Source organism: Artibeus jamaicensis, unplaced genomic scaffold (assembly GCF_021234435.1).
Source record: "Artibeus jamaicensis isolate MK-2021 breed Jamaican fruit bat unplaced genomic scaffold, CSHL_Jam_final contig_482, whole genome shotgun sequence".
Lineage (NCBI taxonomy): Eukaryota > Metazoa > Chordata > Mammalia > Chiroptera > Phyllostomidae > Artibeus > Artibeus jamaicensis.
In genome coordinates, this window is record NW_026521857.1 from 12,679,462 (window position 1) to 12,704,174 (window position 24,713).

At 39.2% G+C, this 24,713-nt stretch overlaps 1 pseudogene; it reads left to right on the forward strand.

The window, feature by feature from the left end:
- Positions 1–11,358: 11,358 nt before the first annotated feature.
- Positions 11,359–24,373, forward strand: LOC119042363 (eukaryotic translation initiation factor 3 subunit E-like; annotated as a pseudogene).
- The last annotated feature ends 340 nt before the right edge of the window (positions 24,374–24,713 follow it).

Here is a 24,713-nt window from a genome sequence, read left to right on the forward strand (position 1 = left end):
ACAAATAAAAATGAAAAGAAAATCTGTAGTAATAATGCTGGTATAAACAAAATAGATTTTAAGATAAAAAATGTAAAAAGATGAAGAACATTACATAATTATTTTTAAAAAGCAAGTCCAAGAAGAGGATTTAACAATAACAATCATAAATATCTGCACACTCAACATAGGAACACACAAATATATAAAGAAATTAGTCCTGGCTGATGTGGCTCAGTGGATTGAGCACCGGCTTGCAAACAAAAGGGTCTCCAGTTCAATTCCCAGTTAGGGCAAATCCCTAGGCTGTGGGCCAAGTCCCTGGTAGGGGATGCAGGAGAGACAACCATACATCTTTAAAAAAGAAATTATTAATAGACATAAGGGGAAAAACCCACAGTAATGCAATAATTTAGAGGATTTTCCTATCCCACTCACATCAATGGATAAATCACCCAGACAGAATATTAATAAGGAAATAATCACCTTAAATGTCACCTTAGACCAAATCAAGTTAATAGTCGTTTTTAGAACATTTCATACCTAAACTGCAGAATACATATTGTTTTACATGAACATTCTCTGGAAGAGATCACATAGTAGGCCACAAAATAAGAACCAATATATTTTAAAAGATTGAAATTCTATCAAGCACATTTTTGTCCAATATGACATCAAACTAAGCACCAAGTACTTAAAAAACACAAATATGTGGAAATTAAGCAGCATGCCACTTAACAACCAATGGATCAAAGGAAAATTTAAAAAGAAATAAAAAACAATTTTTAAATAAATAAAAATGAAAACACAAATTTTCAAAATTTATGGGATGCAGCAAAAGCTGTTCTAAGAGGGAAGTTCATAGCTATATAGCCCCATCTAAAAAAAAAAACAACAACAAGAAAAATCTCAAATAAATAATCTGATTCTACACCTAAAGAATCTAGGAAAAAAGAAGAGCAAACAAAACCCAAAGTAAACACAAGGAAGTAAATCATTACAATCAGAGTGGAAATAACCAAAATAGAAATTTAGAAAACAATGGAAAAGATTAATAAAACTAAGAGCTGGTTCTTTGGGAAAAAAATGAATAAAATAGACAAAACTTTAGACAAACTAGTCAAGAAAAAAAAAGACAGAGACCAAATAAATAAAATCATACATGAAAGAGAAATTGCAACCAACACCACAGAAATACAAACAGTCATTAAAAAATACTATGAACAATTATATACCAATAAACTCAACAATCTATTGTAAAAGAAATGGATAAATATAGAAGTACACAAGGTCACTATGTATAACAATATGAAGTATACACAGTGGTCACACAAGAAGCACAGAGAATTGCAAATAAGATGAACCCAAAGAGGCCCATACCAAGAAACATCATAATTAAAATGGCAAGTCTTAAACACAAGGAGAGAATCTTGAAAGTCACAAGAGAAAAGCAGATAGTTAACTAAAAGAGAGCACAAATTAGACTGTCATCTGATTTTCAACAGAAATATTTCAGGCCAGAATGGTGTGACATAAAATATTCAAGGTGTTGAAAACAAGAACCTACAAAAAATACTACTTTAACCAGCAAAGTTATTATTTAAAATCAAAGAAGAAATAAGGAGCTTCCCAGACAATAAAAAGCTAAAAGAGTTAGTTAAACCAAACCAGTACTGCAACAAATGTTAAAGGGCTTACTTTAAGAAAATGATGAAGAAAGAGAAAAAAAGAGGAAAATACTCTAACAATAAAATGGCACTAAATACATATCTATCATTAATCACCTTAAATGTAAATGGCTTAAATGCTCCAAACAAAAAACACAGGGTAGCTGAATAAATAAGAAAATAAGACCTATATATATGCTGCCTCCAAGAGACAAACCTCAGATAGAAAGATACAAACTAAAAGTAAAGGAATGGAAAAAGAGATTTCATGTGAGTGGAAAGAGAAAAAGCTGGGATAGCAACACCTATATCCAACAAAGCAGACTTTAAAATCAAGGCTATAGTAAGAGACAAAGAAGGATAAACATAATGATAAATGGAACAATCCAACAAGAGGATTTAACCCTAGTAAACATTTATGCACCCAACATAGGAGCACCTAGATATGTGAAGCAAATCTCGATGGACATAAAGGGAGAGAGTGACAGAAATACAGTCATAGTTGGGGATTTTAAAATTCCACCGACTTCAATACATAGGTCTTTCAGATAGAAAATCAACAAGGAGACAATGGCTTTAAATGACAGACTATATCAAATGGACTTCATTGATATCTTCAGAATGTATCATCCAAAAACAGCAGAATATACACACTTTTCGAGTGCACAGGGAACATTTTCTAGGATAGACCACATTTAGGACACAAAACAAGGCCCAATAAATTTCAGAAAATTGATTAATATCATGCATCTTCTCTGACCACAATGCTATGAAATTAGAAATCAATCATAAGAAGAACACTGAAATACATGCAAAGAATGGAAGCTAAATAACATATTGTTAAACAATGAATGTGCCAACAACAAGATCAAGGAAGAAATCAAAAGATACCTTGAAACAAATAAAAATGAGAACACAAAAATTCAAAATCTGTGGGACACTGGAAAAGTAGTCTTCAGAGGAAATTCATTGCATTACAGGCCTATCTCAAAAACACAAGAAAAAGCTCAAATAAACAATCTAACTTTACATTGAAAGGAACTTGGAAAAGTAAAACACACAAAGCCCAAAGTGAGTAGAAAGAAGGATAATCAAGATCTGAGCAGAAATAAACAAAATGAAGTATAAAACAGCATACAAAAGATCAATAAGCCCAATGCTGTGTTCTTTGAAAAGATAAACAAAATTGACAAGTCTTTAACCAGACTCATAAAAAAAAAAAGAGGAAAGACCCAAATAAATAAAATCAGAAATAAAAGAGAAGAAGTAACAAATGACACCAAAGAAATACATTTTCTTGCTGCATTTTAAGAAAATCTCATGAAAAACTGTATGCCATCGAACTGGACAACCTGGACAAAATGGATGAATTCCTAGACACATACAATATTCCAAAACTAAATCAGGAAGATTCAGAAAATATGAATAGACAGATTATACTTAATGAAATCGAAATAGTCCTAAAAAAAAAACTCCCAACAAACAAAAGCCCTGGACCAGAAGGCTTCACGGGATGAATTTTACCAAACATTCCAAAAAGAGCTAACACCTCTCCTCAAAATATTTCATAAAACTCAAGGGAAAATGTTCCCAAACTAATTTTATGAGGCCATCATTATCCTAATCCCAAAATAAGATAAAGACACTACAAAGAAAGAAAATTATAGGTCAATATCCCTGATGAACACAGACGCTAAAGTCCTCAACAAAATACTAGCAAACCAAATACAGCAATGCATCAAAAAGATCATACTCCATGAACAAGTGGGATGTATACCAGGAATGCAAGGCTGGTACATTTGCAAGTCAATAAATGTGATTCACCACATAAACAAAATGAGGGATGAAACTCATAAGATCATATCAAAAGATTCATAAAAAGCATTTGATGAAATCCAGCACCCATTTATTTTTTTCTCAATAATTTTATTAGTTATTTTCCAAGTACAGTTTTTTGCCTGTTTCTCCCATCCCAGCCCCCCCACCCCATGCTCCCCACCTCCCTCCCATTTCCACCCCCCCCCTAGTTCTCATCCCTGTGTCCTTCATATTTGCTTCTCCAAATCCCTCCCCTTTTTCCCCCTTAAATTCCCTACCCTCTCCCCTCTGGTCACTGTCCCCTTGTTCTCTATTTCAGTGTCTTTGTTTTTATTCTGCTTGCTTGTTTGTTTTGTTGTTTAGCTTCCTGTTAAAGGTGAGATCATATGGTATTTGTCTTTCAACACCTGGCCTATTTCACTCAGCATAATGCTTTCCAGTTCCATCCATGTTGTTGCAAAGGGTAGTAGCTCCTTCTTTCTCTCTGCTGCATAGAATTCTATTGTGTATATGTACCACAATTTTTTGATCCATTCATTTACTGATGGGCACCTTGGTTGCTTCCTACTCTTGGCTATTGTAAATTATGCTGCTATGAACATTGGGGTACATAGGTTCTTTGATATTGATGTTTTAGGATTCTTAGGATATAATCCCAGCAGTCCAGCACCCATTTATGATGAATACTCTCAACAAAGTGGGATAAGAAGGAACATGCCTCAACATAATAAAGGCCATATATGACAAACCCACAGCAAGCATCATACTTAATGGGTAAAAACTACAAGTGTTCCCCTTAAGTTGGGAACAAAACAGGAATGGCTGCTTTCCTGTCTCTTATTCAACATAGTACTAGAACTCTTTGTCACAGCAGTCAGACAAGAAGAAGAAATAAAAGGCATCTAAGTTGGAAAGGATGAAGTAATACTAACATTATTTGCTGATGACATGATACTGTACATAAAGAATTCCAAGGAGTCCACCAAGAAACTGTTAGAACTGATCAATGAATTCAGCAAAGTATCAGGATACAAAATTAATAACCAGAAATTAGTTGCATTTATATATACCAATAATGAACAAAAAGGGAAATTAAGAAAACAATCCCATTCACATTTGCTGCAAAAGGAATAAAATACCTAAGAATAAACCTAACCAAGGATGTAAAAGACCTATTTTCAGAAAATTATAAGACATTGAAGAAAGAAATAGAAGATACAAATAAGTGGAAGCACATACCATGTTCATGAATAGGAAAAATTCAAATGTCCTCATTACCCAAAGCAATCTGCAGATTCAGTGTAATTCTAGTCAAGATTCCAATGACATATTTCATATAACTAGAACAAATATTTCAAAAATGTATATGGAACTACAAAAGGCCCCTCATAGTAACAGTGTTCCTGAGAAAGAAGGGCAAAGTTGGAGGAATCACAGTACCTAATACGAAACTATAGTATAAGACCATGCTTATCAAAACAGCATAGTACAAACATAAAAAGAGACATATAGATTAATGAAACAGAATATAGTGCCCAGCAATAAACTCACACCTTTATAGTCAATTAATATTAGACATAGGAAGCACACATACAGAGGAAATGACATACAACCTCCTGAAGAGAGTTTATTCAATAAATGACATTGGCAAAATTGAACAGATATGTGCAAAAAAATGAAAATAGACCACCTTCTTACACCTAACACAAGAATAAATTAAAAATTGATCAAAGACTTAAATGTTAGACCTAGAACCATAAAAATCATAAAGGAAAACATGGGCAACAAAATCTTGATTTGCTCGTAGCAGTATTTTATCAGATATATCTCTTCAGGCAAGGGAAACAAAAGAAAAAATAAGTGGGACTACATCAAACTAAAAAGTTTTTGCTCAGCAAAGGAAATCATAAAAAAATAAGAGACAGCCTGCAGAATAAGAGTACATATTTACCAATATATCTGATAAGAGGTTAATATCCAAAATTTATAAAGAACTTATAAAACACAATATGAAAACAAACAACTCAACTAAAAAATGGAAAAAGGACCTGAATAGGCACTTCTCCTAAAATGACATACAGATGGCCAGTAGATATATGAAAAGATGCTCAACATCACTAATTATCAGAGAAATGCACATTACAACCACAACGAGATATCATCTCAGTCCTGTCAGGATGGCTATCATCAATAAATCAATAAACAACAAATGCTGGCAAGGACGTAAAGAAAGGGGAACCTTTTGCACTGTTGGTGGGAATGCAGATTGGTACAGCCACTGTGGAGAGCAGTATGGAGATATTTAAAAAAATTAAAAATGGATCTGCCTTTTAACCCAGCAGTCCCACTTCTGGGAATATATCCAAAGCAACCTAATACACTAATTCTAAAGAACATAAGCACCCCTATGTTTATTGCAGCATTATTTACAATCATCAAGATATGAAAGCAGCCCAAGTGTTCTTCAGTAGATGAATGGATAAAACAACTACAGGACATTAACACAATGGATAACTACTCAGCTGTAAAGAAAAGAATAAAATTTTATCCTTTGAGACAGTATGGATGGACCTGGAGAATATCATGCAAGTCAAATAAGCCAGTCAGAGCAAGACAAATACCATATGACTTCACTCATATGTGGAATCTAATGAACAAACTGAACTAACAAGCAAAATAGAGATGTGCTCATTGATAGAGAGCAGAATGGCAGCTAAGGGTTGTAGGGGGTTGTTTAGGAGGTGGAGCAATTGAGCAAAAAAGAAAAAGGACTTATTGACATGGACAACATGTGGTGATGGTGGGGTGTGGGAGGCGAGGTATAAGGGGACTAAATGGTAATTTTAAAAAAGGACAAGGAAGGAAGGGAAGGAGGGAAGGATGGAGGAAGGGAAGGAAAGGGAAGGGAAGGGAAGGGAAGGGAGGGGAGGGAGGGGAGGGAAGGGAGGGAGGGAAGGGAGGGGAGGGGAGGGAGGGAGGGAGGGGAGGGAGGAGGGGAGGGAGGGGAGGGGAGGGAGGGAGGGGAGGAGGGAGGGGAGGGGAGGGGAGGGAGGGAGGGAAGGGAAGGAAGGGAAGGAAGGAAGGGAAGGAAAGGGAAGGGAAAGGGAAAGGGAAGGGAAAGGGAAGGGAAAGGGAAGGGAAGGAAGGAAAGGGAAGGGAAAGGGAAGGAAAGGAAGGAAAGGAAGGAAAGGAAAGGAAAGGGAAGGGAAGGAAGGAAAGGAAGGAAAGGGAAGGGAAAGGAAGGAAAGGAAGGAAAGGGAAGGGAAGGGAAGGGAAGGGAAGGGAAGGGAAGGGAAGGGAAGGGAAGGAAGGAAGGGAAGGGAAGGGAAGGAAGGAAGGAAGGAAGGGAAGGGAAGGGAAGGAAGGAAGGGAAGGGAAGGAAGGAAGGGAAGGAAGGGAAGGGAAGGAAGGGAAGGAAGGAAGGGAAGGGAAGGGAAGGAAAGGAAAGGAAAGGAAAGGAAAGGAAAGGAAAGGAAAGGAAAGGAAAGGAAAGGAAAGGAAAGGAAAGGAAAGGAAAGGAAAGGAAAGAAGTTAGCTTTTTTTCTCACACACGGACCACATTAAGGCACATGCATTTATCCAGGAGATTAATACGGTAGCCACAAGGGATGCATTTACAAGGGAAACTACAGCCTTCTCTGAGACAAAATATATGAATCCATCAAGTTGGGCAGTGGAGACTCATTCATTTACAGGTCTGTCTGCCCTACCACTACCCACCTCCCCACTCCTGCTTTCTTATGTTATTCGTGGTCATTTGTAAAACTAATCAACTGCAAGATGAGGTGTCAATCTAGGTGAGGTTTTTTTGTTGCTGTTTTTTTTTGCTTGTATTTGGTAAAATTGCTTCTTCTACCCTGACAAATTAATTACCTGTGAATACCTACCAGCAACCCTGGACTTTCTTAAATGAAAGAACAGTGGGAACCAGTGCTCACTATTTCAAAGTGTGAGCATAATAAATGAAGTGATCAAAACACAAGTCTCCGGCCTGGAGCCCAGGACAGAGAGCCTGCTGTGGATTCTTTTCGACATTGTTTTCATCAGCATCAAGTGCAGCAGAACACAAGGCCTAAGACTGCCAGCAGAACACATTCAATGTTGTCATGTGTGAGGAGGAGAAAGCCACAGGAGTGAAGAGCTGTTAGAAAGAGAGTCTCCAAGTAACCGGGAGGCTCAGCTTCCGAAGTTCTCCAGAAGAGTTTTTAAAGGCAGAGGAGGAAGGAGGGTGAAGTGGTGAGACCCTGCTGCCATGGAGAATCTCCCACCTTCACTGGGGATGGAACAACGGCTGCTGCATGTGCACAGTGCGTTAGAGCTGGCTCTGGGGACAGCAGCTCCTTGGGTTATATTAGCGTGTAGGGCTATATTTTTTGCATTATATATGAAATAGTTTTTTCCCAGTTACCTTGAAATTTCTCTTTAATTGTTTTACCTGGATCTGAGCTTCCAGCTGTTTTAAATGTCTTGAGGGGGCAAACTAAGATGACTATTTCATTTATAACTTCCTACAGCGCTGAGTAGCAAAATAACATTTGTATAATGTTTTACAGCTTACACATGGCTTCTTGTGCATCAGCCTACTGTTCTTACCTATAATCCTAAGGTATGGGAATTATTTTACATGGCCAGGGTTATGCACATGCAACTGTGGCTTTATCTATGGATGGTTAGGCCATTTACATAAAAGGCTACTATGTTATTTTTACATCCTGTATACCTATACAACACATGTGCAGGAGAGGAAAGGTGAGCTATACACAAGATGAAGGTTGGGATAATGTTGAATACAGGATTTAGTTTCAAAAACCTCTCAGAAGTATAAAAGGATATGACAAAAAAAAGGAGATAATATGAGATAGCCTTGCATCTTCGATTAAACCAAGAATGCCCTGGAAGAGGAGTTCCTTATCCGTCAGCACAAAGGATTCTTCAGTCCTGACAGACACAAAGCCCCTCCTACAGCTAAATGAGCAGCATGTTACAAATGTATGAACCCATTTTGTGAATGATAAATCACACTTAATTTAAGAATCACTTTACTCACAGTGGCATTTTTTAATTACATGTGTTCTCAAACAACACTTACTAGAGTAACTCCTTTCCATGAGAGCTGTCATATTTGCAAGCGGTTCTCATATGGTAGGTGGTCTCACTGCCTGAGCACCAGTGTAAGATCTGGGGTGGACCCTGTGTTCTGAGCCCCACGTCACCCTCAGAAGACATGTGAGCAGGTCAGATGGCTGGTTGGAGTACCTACGATAAGCATCACTGTACTTCTGACTGAAGTCGGACCTCAATTAGAGCTCTCTTCAAATGGCACCTGTGCAGTGTTCCAAGGAGACTTTACTGAAAACAAAAGAGCTCACCTAAGGAAAGAAACGGGACACGGGAAAGATGGCTCATCACCAGCACTGTCTTCACTTGACCTAACTGATCCTGTTTGGAACTCCAGACAAAGCTCTGTCAGAGGTCAGAAATCAGTCCTTGTCACCCTCATCAACAGCATTGCTATCATTACTGATTCTCCAAAAATAACTCTAGGCATGCAATATAATTTCCATCAAAACCCAGCCAATTTCTTCACATAACACTCACACTGATTCTAGAATTTATTTGGAAGAACAAATGGGCAAGAATAACAAGCCTTCTGAGGTGTCAATATATATTATAGACACCTATAATAGAATTAGACACTCTATAATATATAAAAATTATAGAATTAGATAGTATTGATGTAGGAATAAGTAGGTCATTTGAACCTATTTAGTTAAGAACTAAAATAGATATATGTAAGAATTTAATATTTGATAAAGGTGACACTGTAAATCCATGAAGAAAGATTAGTCATGATATTAGGAATAATATACTATTTTGCAACAAAAGAAAATTTGTCCATATGGAGATTCTATATGGATTAAAGATGTAAATATAGCCCTGGCTGGTATAGCTCAGTGGATTGAGTGCGGGCCTGCGAAACAAAGGATCGAGGTTTGATTCCCAGTCAGGGCACCTGCCTGGGTTGCAGGCCAGGTCCCCAGTGGGGGCCACGTGAGAGGCAACCATACATTGATATTTCTCTCCCACTCTTTCTTCTTCCCTTTCCCTCTCTCTAAAAAACAAATAAATAAAATTTAAAAATGCATTCTTATCGATGCATTAAAAAAAGATGTAAATATAAATGCATATGTATACACACACACACACACACACACACATATATATATATATATATATATATATATGTACTATGAGAAAATATCAGAGAACATCTCTGTGACTTTGAGGGTAGGGGAAATTCTCCTTAATCAAAATGCAAAAAAGCGAAAATCACAAAAAGTGGTAAATTTAACTACATCAAAATTTTAAACTTTTATTTATCAAAAGATACCATAAATGAGTTGAAACATAAGCAAAAATTGGGAGAAAATATTTGCAACGTAGAGAACAAAGAATTAGTATCCCATGTTAAAAAGAAAAAGTCAAACAAGCCAGGAGAAAAATGGACACCATTTATTATCAGGCAATTTACAGAAAAGGAAACATAAATGACCAGTAAGTATATGAAAGAAAACACACTAACCCAGGAAATCAGGATAAAGACCCTTAGTATGGCTTCCAACTCTCATTCTACTGGTCCCTCCCTTTCTGGTCTTTGTCTTAATCATGGCACAGAAAAGAGAAGTGGCTCAATCTCAGACCTTCACAAATGTCTTCTTAAAGAGCCAGTGCCCAATGGTACTAGGCATCACATTACCTCTACACAAAAAGAGACTAACTCAGGAAACTAGACCCAGTTTGTTTTCACACCAACAAGGACCCCAGTAGGTCCAAATCTAAAACCCCAGCACATTCTCTATAGATTTCAGCTAAGCTTGGCAATCAGAATCAATCATGAGCATGGTTTACTTCTGCCTACACAATGAAGAGAAAAACGTGACAATACAGGTAAGCTTTCTGAAGTGGTGGCCTGCCACTAAAATGACTCATCAAAACAACACAAAAACAACTATTTTATAGGATTTGCCAATTTTTGTGGTATAAATATTCCTACTATGCCCAATTGCAAGCTACCAATAGACTCCAAACTCCTGAATATTTAATGATCAGCTCCTTCTAGTCAGCCCTAGCTGAGTCCAGCATACAGAAGATTTGACTAGATTCTTTGAATAAGAAAAGTAAGACCCAGAGGCAGAAAAACAAATAGCAACTGAATCAATCTATCTGTTCATTGAAGTGATCAGTTGACTTAAACAACTAAAGCAATAAGTAGAGGGGTTTGCTGAGACAGGAAGCCAAAGAGAAATTCCTGTGGTATTCTCCTCTAAGAATTTAAAAATTAGGCATGATATGTTCATTTTGTTTAAATGATTTCCAAATTTATAAATAAATTCACTCTGTAATACTGACGCTTCAGGTAAACTCACTCAGCCTCCCTCTCTAGTTCCTGTGGAGATAGTATTCTTGGAAACAAGAGCATACCTGACATTTCCGGCACGTAGTAATATAAAAAGGAGAAAGAACAGCACACAGAGGGTGTGGCTGAGACGATGACAACAAACTGGATGAACTCAATAGAAGCAAGTAAACAGAGTTAAAGAAGGAAAATGGCCCATCTCACTGCGTTCATCTGAGATTCCCTGAGAGAGAATGGAAGCATCCTACTGCCAGAGGAAGAAAGGTTCAAGTGTATTCCATTTAACCTTCAGAAGGTTAGACATCTGTCTGGCCCCACTGGACATTTGTATTACAGAGTCAAAATAAATGGCTTTGTTTCATGTTTCGCCTTTATGTGTCATGTGAGACACAAAAAACAAAGGGGACAAGGGGACAACCTTGAGAGTCCAAGTCCTAAGATCAGCTGACAAAAATAGAAAAGAGAATAAAGTTGGATATGAGCAAAGGTATTGGCCAAGAGGTCAGCAGCCATATGTACAACAAGAGATCTGAACCAAAGTCCAAGCAGCAAGCACAGGTGAAGGAGAAAGATGAAGGAAGCATTTTCCAAATGGGCAAGTAAAATTCTTAGTCCAAAAAGTCAATACAATCCAGCAGGAAAAAAATTCAATGAGCCAAAAATAGAAGAGCTACCCTCACAGGACCAGGGAGTGAGCAGGAGGGGGAGGCTGGCATCCTAATAAATGGCTCAGGAGCTAAAGGGACAGCTTTCCCCAGGTGGCACTTGGGGACTTTGATTGCTGCTCAACCCAGACAGCAGTGGATGCTCTCTGCCCAGGCCGGTGCTCCCTCCTCCTCGTGGGTAAGCAAATGGCAGCCTATAGCCTCCACTGCTGGAAAAAGGTGGGGGATCCACAGCCTGTGGCTACAGCTGACAGTCTCCTCTGGTGATTTTAATGGTCTCTCGGCTCTGCTCTCAGGTTACAAGTCAACACTGTAGGCTACAAACTTCCTTGATTAAACTACAGGCGGACTACAAGTCATCATCTTTTGTCACTTTTTTACTTCTGTGGGAAGCCGGTTCTCAAGAGGAACCTCCTTCCAGTTGATCAGTCTCATTCACCCCTGGGAAATGAGCCTGCTGACTCTAATTGGGTGACTCTTGGTCACCTTTGGAAACCATACAGAAAAACACAATATAACAGCTTTTGTGATGGAAGAAAAATATTTTAATGGACTCTATGACAATCTGCAAAATAAAAACCAGGAAGCATTACTGAACACAAATACCCAAAGAGCCCGATAACAGCAACTGTATTATAGACCAGAAACGTCACCTCTGGCTGTCTGATTCCTTTTTGTCCCTTTGGCACAGAGAAGAATAAACTCAGGGACAATAGAATTATGAGAGAACTGTGTGTCTTTAAATACTAGGATATTTTTCTCATCAGAATGAACTGTTTCGGTCCTTAGTGTCACACATGTCAAAAAGAAGTAGCCTGACAATTAGCATGCTGCCTGCACACTCAGAGAGTCTCAGTAGTCAGAGACACCCTGGAATTCATCTCAGAGATTTTACTAAGTCTCACTCAGCCCTAAATTTGTGATTCAGCGCTCAGAACTGGCACCACAGGAAGCTGAAAGAGGTCATCTGCATTTACAACGTTTCCATGTCTTCCTGGTCATTTGGCAACCACTATTGCTGAGGAAATTAGGCAAAAATGTAAAAGACGAAACCATCTTTTAAAGCCAGAACTTTCCCCCAGCTCACTGGATCCCCCTAGTTCTGACCCCAGTCCTCTCCAGAAAATTTTCCTGCACCCAGGCTCCCTTCCTTTCACATAACAACCTAGAGTGATCAAGAAAAAAAAATCTCCTTATTTCATTACTCTTTTTAAAACAATATAAAAGTTTCCTATTTCACTTAAGCTGCAGGACAAACTCCTTCACATGACTTAGAAGGCCCAGCATGATTTGGCCATTTCCTTTAACCCTCACTTCATCCCTTAGCTCTGCCTCACCACAACCACCCCGTCACCATGCTCCAGTGACATTGAACTTCAGGTCCTGGAGTAACCTCCCCTCTCCCATCTCTGACCTTCACATCTCTGTTAAGTCCTTCACACAGGTCTTAACACACCTATTCAGTCTGGCAAAAACAATGATCCCCTTGCTCCTTTGCCTAATTAAGTCTAATTGATTCAACCCAGGTCAGATACGGTTTTCTCTGGAAAGCTCGTCTTCACCCCAAGACCTGAGTGAGGGACTCACAGCTTTGGCCTGCATCTGCCACATCTTAGTTATGCTCTGATTGCTCGTCTGCTGGTAGTGGCCACACTGCCCAAATTCTGCCAAGCCAGGAGCAGAGCCTGTCTGGTTCACAGATACATCTACGGTACCTAGCAGAAAGCCGACACATAGCAGGTATACAACTGATATGTGCTAAATATATGGAAGAAAACAAGAGGCACTGAGGAAGTATAATATACTTCATATGCATTATCCTAAGTAAATTTTTAAAAAGACAGCAACACTTGCATAAAACCTCAACTTCTTTTCTCAGCCTGTAATTTTTAACATTTTTTGCAAATCTCTCAAAACTAATAGATTGGGGTTTTGACAGACAAATGTTGGTTCACAACCTCAGAAATTTCCATACAAAAAGAGCAAGGGGAGGTGAAAGAAAGAGACAGGCCACTCAGATTGTTAAGTGACAGGCTCAGTAAGCAAGACAACTTATACTCATGGCTTGTCTCAGGTGGCTGGAAGGGGGTAGATGTCACACCTGCCTGCCAGAATCTTAAAAGTTTAGATAGAGGCCTTTCCCAGGTTCAGTTCCATACACCATCCGGATGATTGCGACACCACATGGACCTCTCAAGACTATGTCCCTGAAGACCTCTGATAGCCCAGGTCCAGCTTGCAGATTGACTGGTCACCATGTCCTCTTAATGACTTCCTCCAACAGCAAGCCATAAAAGTTGGGAGATTTGTAATTTACCTGAAGTCCTCATATGAGGTGTCACTACAGCCTGCACAAGATAGTCCTGCCTGAAATGTTCTCCACTGTACCTGACCACCTGGTACTTCACATGGGGAAAAAATCTTTTTTCTAACAAAGAAAAGACATTCAAGGGATTCTTTCACACAGCAGTTGGAGAGCAAAACGAGTCATCATGCAATCTACAATTATCTTCAGATTATTTTTAGGTTATTGATAGTTTTTTATTTTCTTCAAATTGTTGGAAGAAAAATTCACAGTGTAGGCAATTTCATTTGTCTATTTCATTTTAAAAAATGGGAAGAGAAAAGTTTTAAAAAATCAAAAAAGAATAGTTTTTATAACACTATATAGCAGCAATAAAAACCATGCAAGGAGGAGGCCAGCTGAGGTTGAAGAGGAAAGATGAACAATAACAGAGCCCAACTCATTTATCTCTCTGTCTTCTTGACCTTGTCATTGCTGGCCAGATCTTGACACAAAAAATTGCCACCCACACCCTTCTTACCAGTCAAGGCTGCCAGGAAACCCTGACTACTGATCAAACCTGATTACCTAATTACCAGGGAAAGTGAGAATGAGACAGAGAAAGAAAGAGAATAAACCAGAGCCAGTCTTTCCAAAGATGTTTGAAAACCAGCACATTTGTAAGGGTCTGAAAAGCATTTGATGGTGACAGCCTTTTCTCATCCACCCTCCTTATTAAACAGTCTACAAATGTTTCTTGGTAGCAAGAAATCAACCAAAAAATAATTCGGCACCTGCTATGTTCCTGGGCCTGTGTTCGGTGCAGTTCAGTATGTAAGAGAAGTAGATCGGGCAGAGCCTCTGACCTCCCAGAATTTCAAATCTCATTGCAGAGCCAACATACCTGGAAAAAGAGAAATGAAAATAGGTGTGGACAGAGAATTCGCAGTTGAAAACAAAGACATTACCTTCCAACTTGCCAAACCAATGCAATACCACTTAACACCAACTATAAAAGCTGAAACCAAAAAATGCTCAAACAGCAGGAGGAACTCGCTTACTTTGCTTGTGCAATTGTAAAATGGCACAGTTAGTTTGGAAACCTGTTTGGCAGTTTCTGAAAAAACTGAAAATACACTGGACTAACAAGTTCACTCTGGTACCCAAAAGAAATGAAAATACATGTCCACAAAAAGACTTGTATGAGAATGTTTATAGCATTTCTACTCATAGTGGTCAAAACTGGGAACAACCCAAATGTCCATCAACAGGGGAACAGAGAAGTAAATTGTGGTCTATTCATACAATGGAATGCTACCTAGTTATTTAAAAAAGCAATTTACTGATATATGAAATAGCATAAATGAGTGTTAAAATATTATATTGACTAAAAGCAGCCAGACACAAATGAGTATATACTATATGATTTCATTTATAGGATGTACAAATCTAAGGAAAACTAATATATTGTGATATAAATTAGAAAGCTGTGGAAAGTAAAAATTACCTAAAGGCTGCAACAAGCTTTCTGAAGGGGATGGAAATTTTATGTATCTTATTTGGGGTGCTAACTCTGTAAGTATATAGAATTGTCAAAATTGATCAGACTCCTAAATCTGTGAGTTTTATTTTATTTTGTGTATTTCTCGTGTTTAAAAAAAAGGAAAAAATGCCTTTTGCCAACCTGGCAAAAGAAGCTTTGTTCATAGTTCCTAGATCTTCTTGGTCTGTATAACTTTACTACCTAGAGGTTCTTCCTTCTTAAACCAATTATAAGTCCAAATTTCCCCAAGGGGGGCTTCTAAACATCTCCTGCCTTTGGGGATACATACGGTACTAGGAGAAAGCAAATATTACTACCCCATCTTGCACTAAGAAAACAGAGCACAGGAAGTCTACTAAACAGCTCTCCCAGTGTCTCCCGGTTAGTAAATGATAGAATCCACACTCTACGTCCATCTCTGAAGTTTCCGCCCGTTTCAGTGCCCCTATGACGCCATCCTGTGTGGCAGACGCTTCTCAGAAAGGCAGTGTCAAGACTCTGTATCTGCCATGCCACAAAGGGAGGGGTTTTATGACCCACAGAGTTTCTCCGGGAAAGTTAATGTCCATTAACAGGGAGTGAGGGAAGCTTTAATCAAGAATAAGAGGTAAATCCTAATCATGCATTTAATAAACAAATTCGAACATCCAGAAAAAAGATCTCCTGCAATTCAGCAAAGAAAAATATTAACAATCCACAGAAAAAAAGGGCAGAATGTTATGAAATGGTAGTTTATGAAAGAAATAAAAAAGCCAAAAATCAAGTGTAGTCCTGTTAACAATTAAATAAATGCAAATAAATAATGAAATATAAATTTTGTCCATAAGTGTGTCAAGTGTCTTTAAAAAGGTAATAGTCTATGTTGACGAGAAGGTGGGATACTCATATACACAGTGAAAAACAGTATCAACTGGTACAACCCTTTTGGACAATTTGACAGTATCTATCAAAATATAAATTATAAATTCAGTGAAATCCACAGTTTCACTTTCATCTCACAGAAATACAAACACAGATTCACAAAGATATGTATGTAAAGATTTTCATTAAAGCATTGTTTGCAATGGGAACAATTAGAAGCAACATAAGTGCCCATGAAGAGGGGACTAATTAAATATGTAATGCCAAACCACATGATAAAATACTACACAACTCTTAAAAAGAGTCAAGTAGTCCAAAGAATGGGCTATAATTGGAAGTTTGTCCAAGATAACTAAATAGATAGGGCAAGCTGCAGAACATACGTATGTAAAATGTTGCCATTTTAATGTTAAAACAAAGTAGGCAGGAGCTAAACTACACCCTGCACAATGATGCCTGATTGACCTTCAAGAATTAAACAATATTAGGTTTCTTAACATAGTAAGAACTCCAATACTGTTCAAATTTGAATAATAAGCAACCAGCAAAGAGAAGAGATGTTGATTCTTGGCAGGAATCTTGGGAGTTGGGACAAGGTTTGGTCTCAAGAACCTGCTAAGATATAAATGACAGCAATGGTTTTGATTTCCTTAGCACTTAAAAATTTATAAAGTACTTTCACATATATTCTCTTAATTTAGTATGCTTATCAATTTCTGGAGGTTACCATCGAGGTTCTCATATTGTGCAAGGAAATATTCAGAAAGTTTAAATAAATAAACCATGTCAACTTTATTTTGAAGATTTTATTTATTTATTTTTTAGAGAGAGGGGGAAGGCAGGAGAAAGAAAACATCAATGTGTCATGTCCAAGAGAAACATGGATCTTGTTGCTTCTCGCAAGCCCCCAATCCAGCACCTTACTGAAAACTCAGATATGTGCTCTGACTGGAATCAAACTGCAAGCTGGTTTCTGGGATAATGTCCAGTCCACTGACCCACTCCAGTCAGGGCTCTGCAAGTCAACTCCAGAAAGACAGAGCTCTCTGATTGATTCCCCCTCAATATCCCAGGCTCCTATCCCAGTATATCACACACACACACACACACACACACAAATGCACACACACGCAAGTGCTCAAAAATTCATTTAGTATGAGAGAGAGAAGGAGGGGGCCAGAGGGAGGACAAGTGAGCAAATTTGCCTCCAGATCTTGTTTGCAGACAGAATCTCTTTCCGTCCAACTTCACCTCTGCCAGAAACGGGTAGTCAGGAGGTGGTTAATATGAAACACAGTATCTCCGAAATGGAAACTAAAGCATGCAGCAGCCTCATCCCCATTTGTCAGAGTCCTGAAAGCCTAAACTGCCCAGGTCAGAAGCAATGGTGTCCGGTTCTGGGTGCCTCTGTGGTACAGCCTCAGGATGCCAACAGAACCCTCGGTGCAGCCCACAGGAGTCCCTGGGGCACTGCAGGTCCCTGAGTTCCTGCTCCCTCAGGCTGCTGAGGTCTCTTGCATCAAAATGTGGTGCAACAGGGCAGATGCCTGACTTCGTATCTCTGCTCTGCCCCTTACCACCTTCACGGGATGAGGCAAATCACATACCTCCCCTGAGCCTCTGTTGCCTCATCTGTAAAGCAGAGATGGTAATGATTGCTACACAGCAGGGATATGAAGGATTAATGTGATAATGCAAGTAAAGTATTGTATCTGATATGTGGCAAACACTCAACAGTTGCTAATAGTTTCTAATTATGACATGGTGGAATAAATGTGAAAAGAACGGCCACAAAAATCTGCAGAGAGCATGTTAAGCAAAGGTGTATGTATGCAGTATGTGTGTGTGTGTGCATGCACATATGTGTGTGTGTGTAAGGAGAGCAGGGAGCCTGGGTCCTGAGCAGAAGCAGGTCAGTGTTTTGATACCACAGCTATTTCACAGAAGCTCTCTGAAGAGACGGGCTCTCAGACTAAGTTACCGCCCTTTTGGAAAGCCACCGAGACAGTTCCCAGGCCCAAACCAAAGACTGGAGTCACCCCAGGCATCTCTAACCCGCCCGAGCAGTCTTTCCAACATCCTTTCACACATGCGGGTACAACTGGGGATCCTGTAAGAAAAATGTATTCTAACTGAAGGCTTGCAGTTTCATCGCTCCAGCCCCCAAGCACTGATGTTTTTCCACCTGACTTGTGTCAAAAAAAAGAGTGAAGCCCCAGTTTGCTGTTCTTTTGCATCTCAATCATATTTATTAACACAGAGTCTCTATTCCAACATGGTACCAAAATGTGATTCCTTTAAATTGGAGATGTCTCCTTCAGCAGTTTTGCTCAGAGTCTAAAAACACTAGGGAAAAATTTTTTTAAGCTTTTCTGTTATCACTCCCCTCTCCCAGCTGAGACTGTTCACATTCCTGTCGTTAACAGAGCGGCACCGATCACAGGAGCGGAGCTCTGTTTTCCCCGCTGGCAGGGCTGCCTCGATACCCTAGGTGAGCTGCAGCAGCAGGGCAGAGCCCGGGCTGGGCCGGCTTTCTCACTGAGACCAACTAACACAAGATCTCTAAAAAAATGTCATGGAGTGGCACAGAAAACAAAGAGAAAAAAAATGTCAGGACATTGTGGTGTTTTTTAACTTCACATCAACCCTTTCTTAAAATCGAGCTATTCCCCAGCAGAATTGCCTGTGCTTTCTGCTTCTTTCCAGGAGAGAAGAGCAATGGTATACTCCCCAGTAGCCTGTCAAAATTCTGGAGAGCTCACCTAAGCATAGCCCGCACTGACCGATGGAGGCTGTCCATTCCTTACCAGAAATGACTCAGCTTGGATGTGGGGTCGGGCGCCCCCTTGCTAGTTTAAGGGCACCAAAGACCTTTGTTTCAGAACACAAAGTGGGAGCACAGAAAGCCACAGTGTGGTGGCGGGTGGTGAGATAGGAGGCAGAGTTGGCTCTGATAGTTTCTAAGGTAACAGGAAATCTGGGTGGCCCCTTCCAGTGGTATCTACATGAGCTGTCTACTAACCAGGAGTCTCCCAGGAATATCCCTGAAAGGCCAACGCAAAAGTTGGCTTGGTTCCACCAACATGTGTAGATCATTGTCCTAATGCTGAGTATATGAAAATGAGCACAGCCCTCATCTGGCTCTTGAGGAGCCCAGAAGCTACGGCTCATTTTGCAAACTAGCCCTGAGCCTCTGACAGCTACACAGGATGTTTGTAGTTTTGGGGATAGAAAATAAAGTTAACACAATCCAAATAGTAAGCAAGATACATTCTGTTCCCTGTACATTGCACTACAGAGAACCTAGGCCCAAGGATGCTGGTCCCTCTTACCGGTACCACAGGCCCTGGAAAGCCCTGACCATACTCCATGTCACACGCCCTGAGAATTCAGACCAGCAACCGCTTTGCCACTGGGATGCATGGGCTCAGAACTTCTGGGCCTCAGGAACCCAGACTAAACCAGGTGAAAAGCAGTATAGAGACAGACCTTCTAACCTTTCAAACCTTCAACAAAACAGAGTGTAATCATTTCATTTTTTTTATGTTGATAGGTATTTTAATTATGCTATATCCATAAAATGGAGCAGTACATGGCCAGTTAAAATCAGATTTAAAAGATGACAAAATATGGTATTCTTTGTTATGTCTTGAATTGTGTTGCTCCCCACCACCCCACCAAAAAAAAGGTATGTTGAAATCCTAACCCTCAGGACCTGTGAATGTGACCTGCTGGAAATGAGGTCATTGCAGACGTAATTAAGTTAAGATCAGTTCATTTAAGGCAGGGCCTCGTCTAGTATGATCGGTGTCCTTATAAAAAGAGGAAAATGCCAGCGAAGGCAGAGACACCCAGGGAAGAGGCCACAGGAGGGCAGAGGCAGAGGCTGGAGAGATGCGGCCGCACACCCTGGAATATCCTAAATTAAAGGCCACTACTAGAAGCTAGAAATTGGTGAGGAAGGACTGTACCCAGAGTCACAGAGGAATATGGTCTCCCCAACACCTTGATTTTAGACTTCTGGCTTATAGAACTGCAAGAGAACAAATTTCTGGCTTAAGCTATCTGGCTTGTGGCACTTTGTTACAGCAGCCCTAAGAAATTTATACACTCACCGTATACTGTTAAAAAATAAATGACACAAATTCTTATTTGGTGTCTAGTGAGCTCATTAATATGGGGTCCCGCAGAAGTAACACCACTGAGTGCTGTTGGCAGGGGACGTGAATGTCTCTCATGAGATGGACAGCAATTTGCACATTTCACCTAAAATGTCTTATGGTGGGCTTGAGTGTGATGTTGTGATATTACAGAATTACATGTTTATGATTTTGTAATAAAAGATTTGGTATACATTACCAGCTGATAATAAGGGGTGTTATTTGGGCCAGACCCTGTATTTTTCACATTTATTGGCCCTCTTAATTTCTTACATGAATGTTTTCTTCACACGCTTCCAGGAAAGGTCATTCTTAAGGTTCAGAATTAGCCACCACTCCAGCCCATGATTCTGGGTGCTCAGGGGATGAACTCTTGGCCAGCACCAACTCTGCTCTACTCTGAGTAGGAACCCAATACTCTGAGGGTTCATATCTGATCCCCTCTTAGTCCATTGTCCCTTAGTCCTCTTCCAAGGTGTGGTTTGGCTGCTGACCTAAGCTTAATTTTTGGCATATAACATATTTACTGCAAAATTATTTATCCTAAATTACTTCCAATGTTTTGAATATATTTCAGGACTGTAGCATTAATACAAGTACAATAGGTTAGGAAAATTGAACATTGCATAAATTGCTTGTGTTCTTAACGATTGTCAGGTTCTTGGCTGAGCATCATGGGAATTTAAGATGGCTCCAACTGGGAAGAATGTGTATTTTTTACAATTTCTTCACTTCCTCACCCAACCCCTGCTTGAAACCCAACACTACAGTGGGAATTCATAGGCATGAGAATCTGCAGACTTGGTCTTCTACGGCTCTCCTCACTGTCTATAGCAAACCACAGCAAACCTCCTTCTCTCTCCAGAGGAAGCTGGCTACAGGGTAAGGCTGGTGACAGAGGGGTAGGACATTTTATGAGAGACACACTATGGCATCAGTTGCTTACTGAGCAATTTCAAACTATATACCCTTCTGATGTGTAGGGGCTTTTAAACATAATCTGTAGTTGTGATTTTTCACAAGTACTCTGTTATCTGTTTTAATGTCAAACTAATGACTCTCAAAGTAGGAATACTCAAAGCAGTTGCCAAGCATAAACCCTGACTCTACTGTAGCCCAAAGCACTCTGTGTTGTTTTATGTATGTGTATGGATTTCCATGCTAGACTGTTGAATCTCAAATTCAGAATCATGATTTACTTATTTTTGTATCTTCCCAGCTTATATCTTAAATGGTACATGGTTGGCGTAGTCGGTGTTTATTTGAGAAAGAGTGTTGAGAGCTTAATCTGGATCTCTTCTGCCTGAGTGGAACAGGACAGAGAGACATGTGGAAAGAAGTACAGAAATAATAGGTCTACCCTTATGATGTGGTAGTTGGAGCAGTTTGAAGAATGTCTCCCAGATGAGGTGACCTTTGAGTTGGGCCTTCAAAGATTACTGTAGTTCCACCAAATGAAAAGGAGAAATGAGGCAGAGAGTAGCCTGAGATGGTATGCAGGCAAGTTTTGGGGAAAAACATAATTTACTTGGTGTGTCTGGAGCATAAGGTGGGTAAAGAACCCAGTGGAAAATTGCAAGACATTGCAGTGTTTTTCCATATTAACTTTTCATCAATAATAAGCATCATCATTTTACTGTGGTGTGTCCCTTACTTTAAACCCAACTGGTCTTTTTCTCATTCAACAAACATATTGACCACCTGTGAAATTTGAGTCACTTTGTTAGGAATCAGTACTGGGTTCAGCTCCACCTCTCCAGTGGGTTACCCATTGCTTTAGAAATATTTCATAGATGGTTCACGTAGTTTGTCTTAGTACTGATCCTTATAAAACAAGCTGGGAATTGCATCTTTAATTCCTTTATATCTTCCCACAAAAACTGCATAAATGTTTGATAGACACTCTTGTTTAATAAATACTTTTGAACTGAGTTAACTTAAGTAGAACCATAGTAGAAGGAAGAGGACCAATAGGCAGAAAGAATAAATATTAACAAAGAAGACTAAAAAGAAAACTGTAAGTGCAAGGAAGAAAACAATTAGAACTGAGATTAAAGGAGGATTATTTAGAGGGTGTTAAAAAGCACAGAATCTTAGGTCTTGAAAGGATAAGTCTTAGGTTTAGATGCATTTCTAGAAGCCACACTTAAGGACACCTAATTAGGAAAAAGAATAAACAGGACTCTACCATTCTCTCTATTGCTAAGGTTCTAGGAAGCACACAGCAATATTGCTTTAACTCAGGTTTGACTGAGCAACTGTAGGACTATTTAAGTCACCCCCAATTTGTGGTCCTCATGCCCATGTGCTGAGCCATCTGGCAAAAGGTGAGATGGTAGTTACAGCCGCTGAACTAACACCGAACTACTGGGTGGATGGTTTTAATAGAATTTCAAAACATGAAAAAAAATCACAGTACCCTTTCTTCTCTATTTCCAAAATACAGTATCCAAGTTCTGGGCCAGAGGACCCTGACTAGATTGCATTGCATATCCACATTCATTATTTTGACAAGCCGAGCTAGCTGCACTATTTCTAACTTGCGCAAATCAAACTCCTTCTCAGATCTGTTGCTCCCTGAGAGGAGAAACAATCCCTCAAAGTTCCATTTCTCCTTTATGGCCCTTGGTGGTCATATGGGCATACAGTAGTGACACATCACTCTCCTGTAACACTTTTGTTGCATCAGGTTTGAGTAGACCTTGGGCAAAAGATGACTAATGACACCTCCTCCTCTTTCAGTGACAGGCAAATGGATCAGACACTACACCAAAAGACAATAGAAATATGAATCAGGCATCTTAAATTTTTATTTCTAACTAGTGATAAAATATTGCAAAAGTCCCTTTAGGCATCATTGAGCGCTTTCTTTTTAAAATTCATCCCCATTAAACTTTAACATCTTGACTCTTGACTATTCCTTCCAAATCTAATTGAATTGCTGTTTATTATAAAACAGATTTTATATTTTCACTGTCCGAGTATTTTGGTGAACAAAGTACTCTGTCCAGGTATTTGGACATCTGATGAAAAACACTCCAAGCTTATGCATAAGATTTGTCTCCATGACAGCAATTTAAAACAGAGGAAGCCTCTGGCACTGGTTCCCCCACAAAGGAGAGAAGCTGCTTTACACAGGGTGTGCCATTTCGTTAGATGGATGTTTTGAGGGCATTTGCATCCAGCTAGCCAAGCTGGAACCCAGATCAGCTGAGGAAAAAAGCTATAGTACAGAAACCCACTGCTGAAATCTTAATGCAGAGTTGGGATACAGCCATGGAAGACAATATGGCTCATTTGCTGGTCTCTGTTTTTTTTTTCCAGCCACCCCAAAGGGCATGATAACATTATTGATCTTTTCCTTTACCACCCACAGTATCTTAATGCAAACGATGTGTCCACATATTCTTCCCTATTTGACTACAGCAGTCAAAACAAAGAAAGATGTTCAAAAACGCTGGCAGGTGCTAAGAGATCTGGTCAGTTATTTAACAGGAGTCTCACACATAGAAAGACCCAAATAGAGAGTGTGTTGAAAGCTTATATGGTAACTTTGACTTTGATGGATCTCAGAAATAGCTGAGGGAATGTGAATCTATGCTTGTGAATGACTTCTTGGTGGTTTGTCTTGAGAATTGCATTGAAAATACCTGTCTCTTCATATTTGGGATTTTTTGTCACATCTGCCAGGGTATCAGCACTAACATGCTGGCAGATAAATTGAACATGACTCCAGAATAAGCTTAAAGGCAGATTATAAATTTGATTAGAAATGCAAGACTGGATGTCAAGTTTGATTCCAAATCAGATCATGTGGCTATGGGTAACAGTTCTGTTTCTCCCCATCAGCCAGTGATTGAAAGACGAAAGCCTTTCATTTAGAAACCAGATGCTGATCATGAATATTGAGAAGAAACTTTATCAGACTGGTAGGTCAGAGGCTCCTAGGTTAGCAACTCAAGACCCTGCCTTCTACTGAAGAACTGTAAAGAAAATATTTTAAAAACCTATAAAAGATGAAATAACAAAACTATTATCTAAAGGGTAGCATAGTTTAGAAACAATTAAAATACGGAGTATATATTTTGGAGAATTTGAATACAATTGGCTGTGTTTCAAAAAAAGAAGCTATAGCACACAGTCATTTTTAAATTCTAAAACTTTGCTTTCATTTCTCCTCCAAAAATTCAAAGAATTCATTCATCAGACTATTAGTCTAGACAATAAAACAGAACTCACAATGAAACAAAGCATTAGTCATTTGCTTCCCAAGAGGTAGGGACATTTCAAGTTTTTTGAGCTATCCCATTAATGTTATA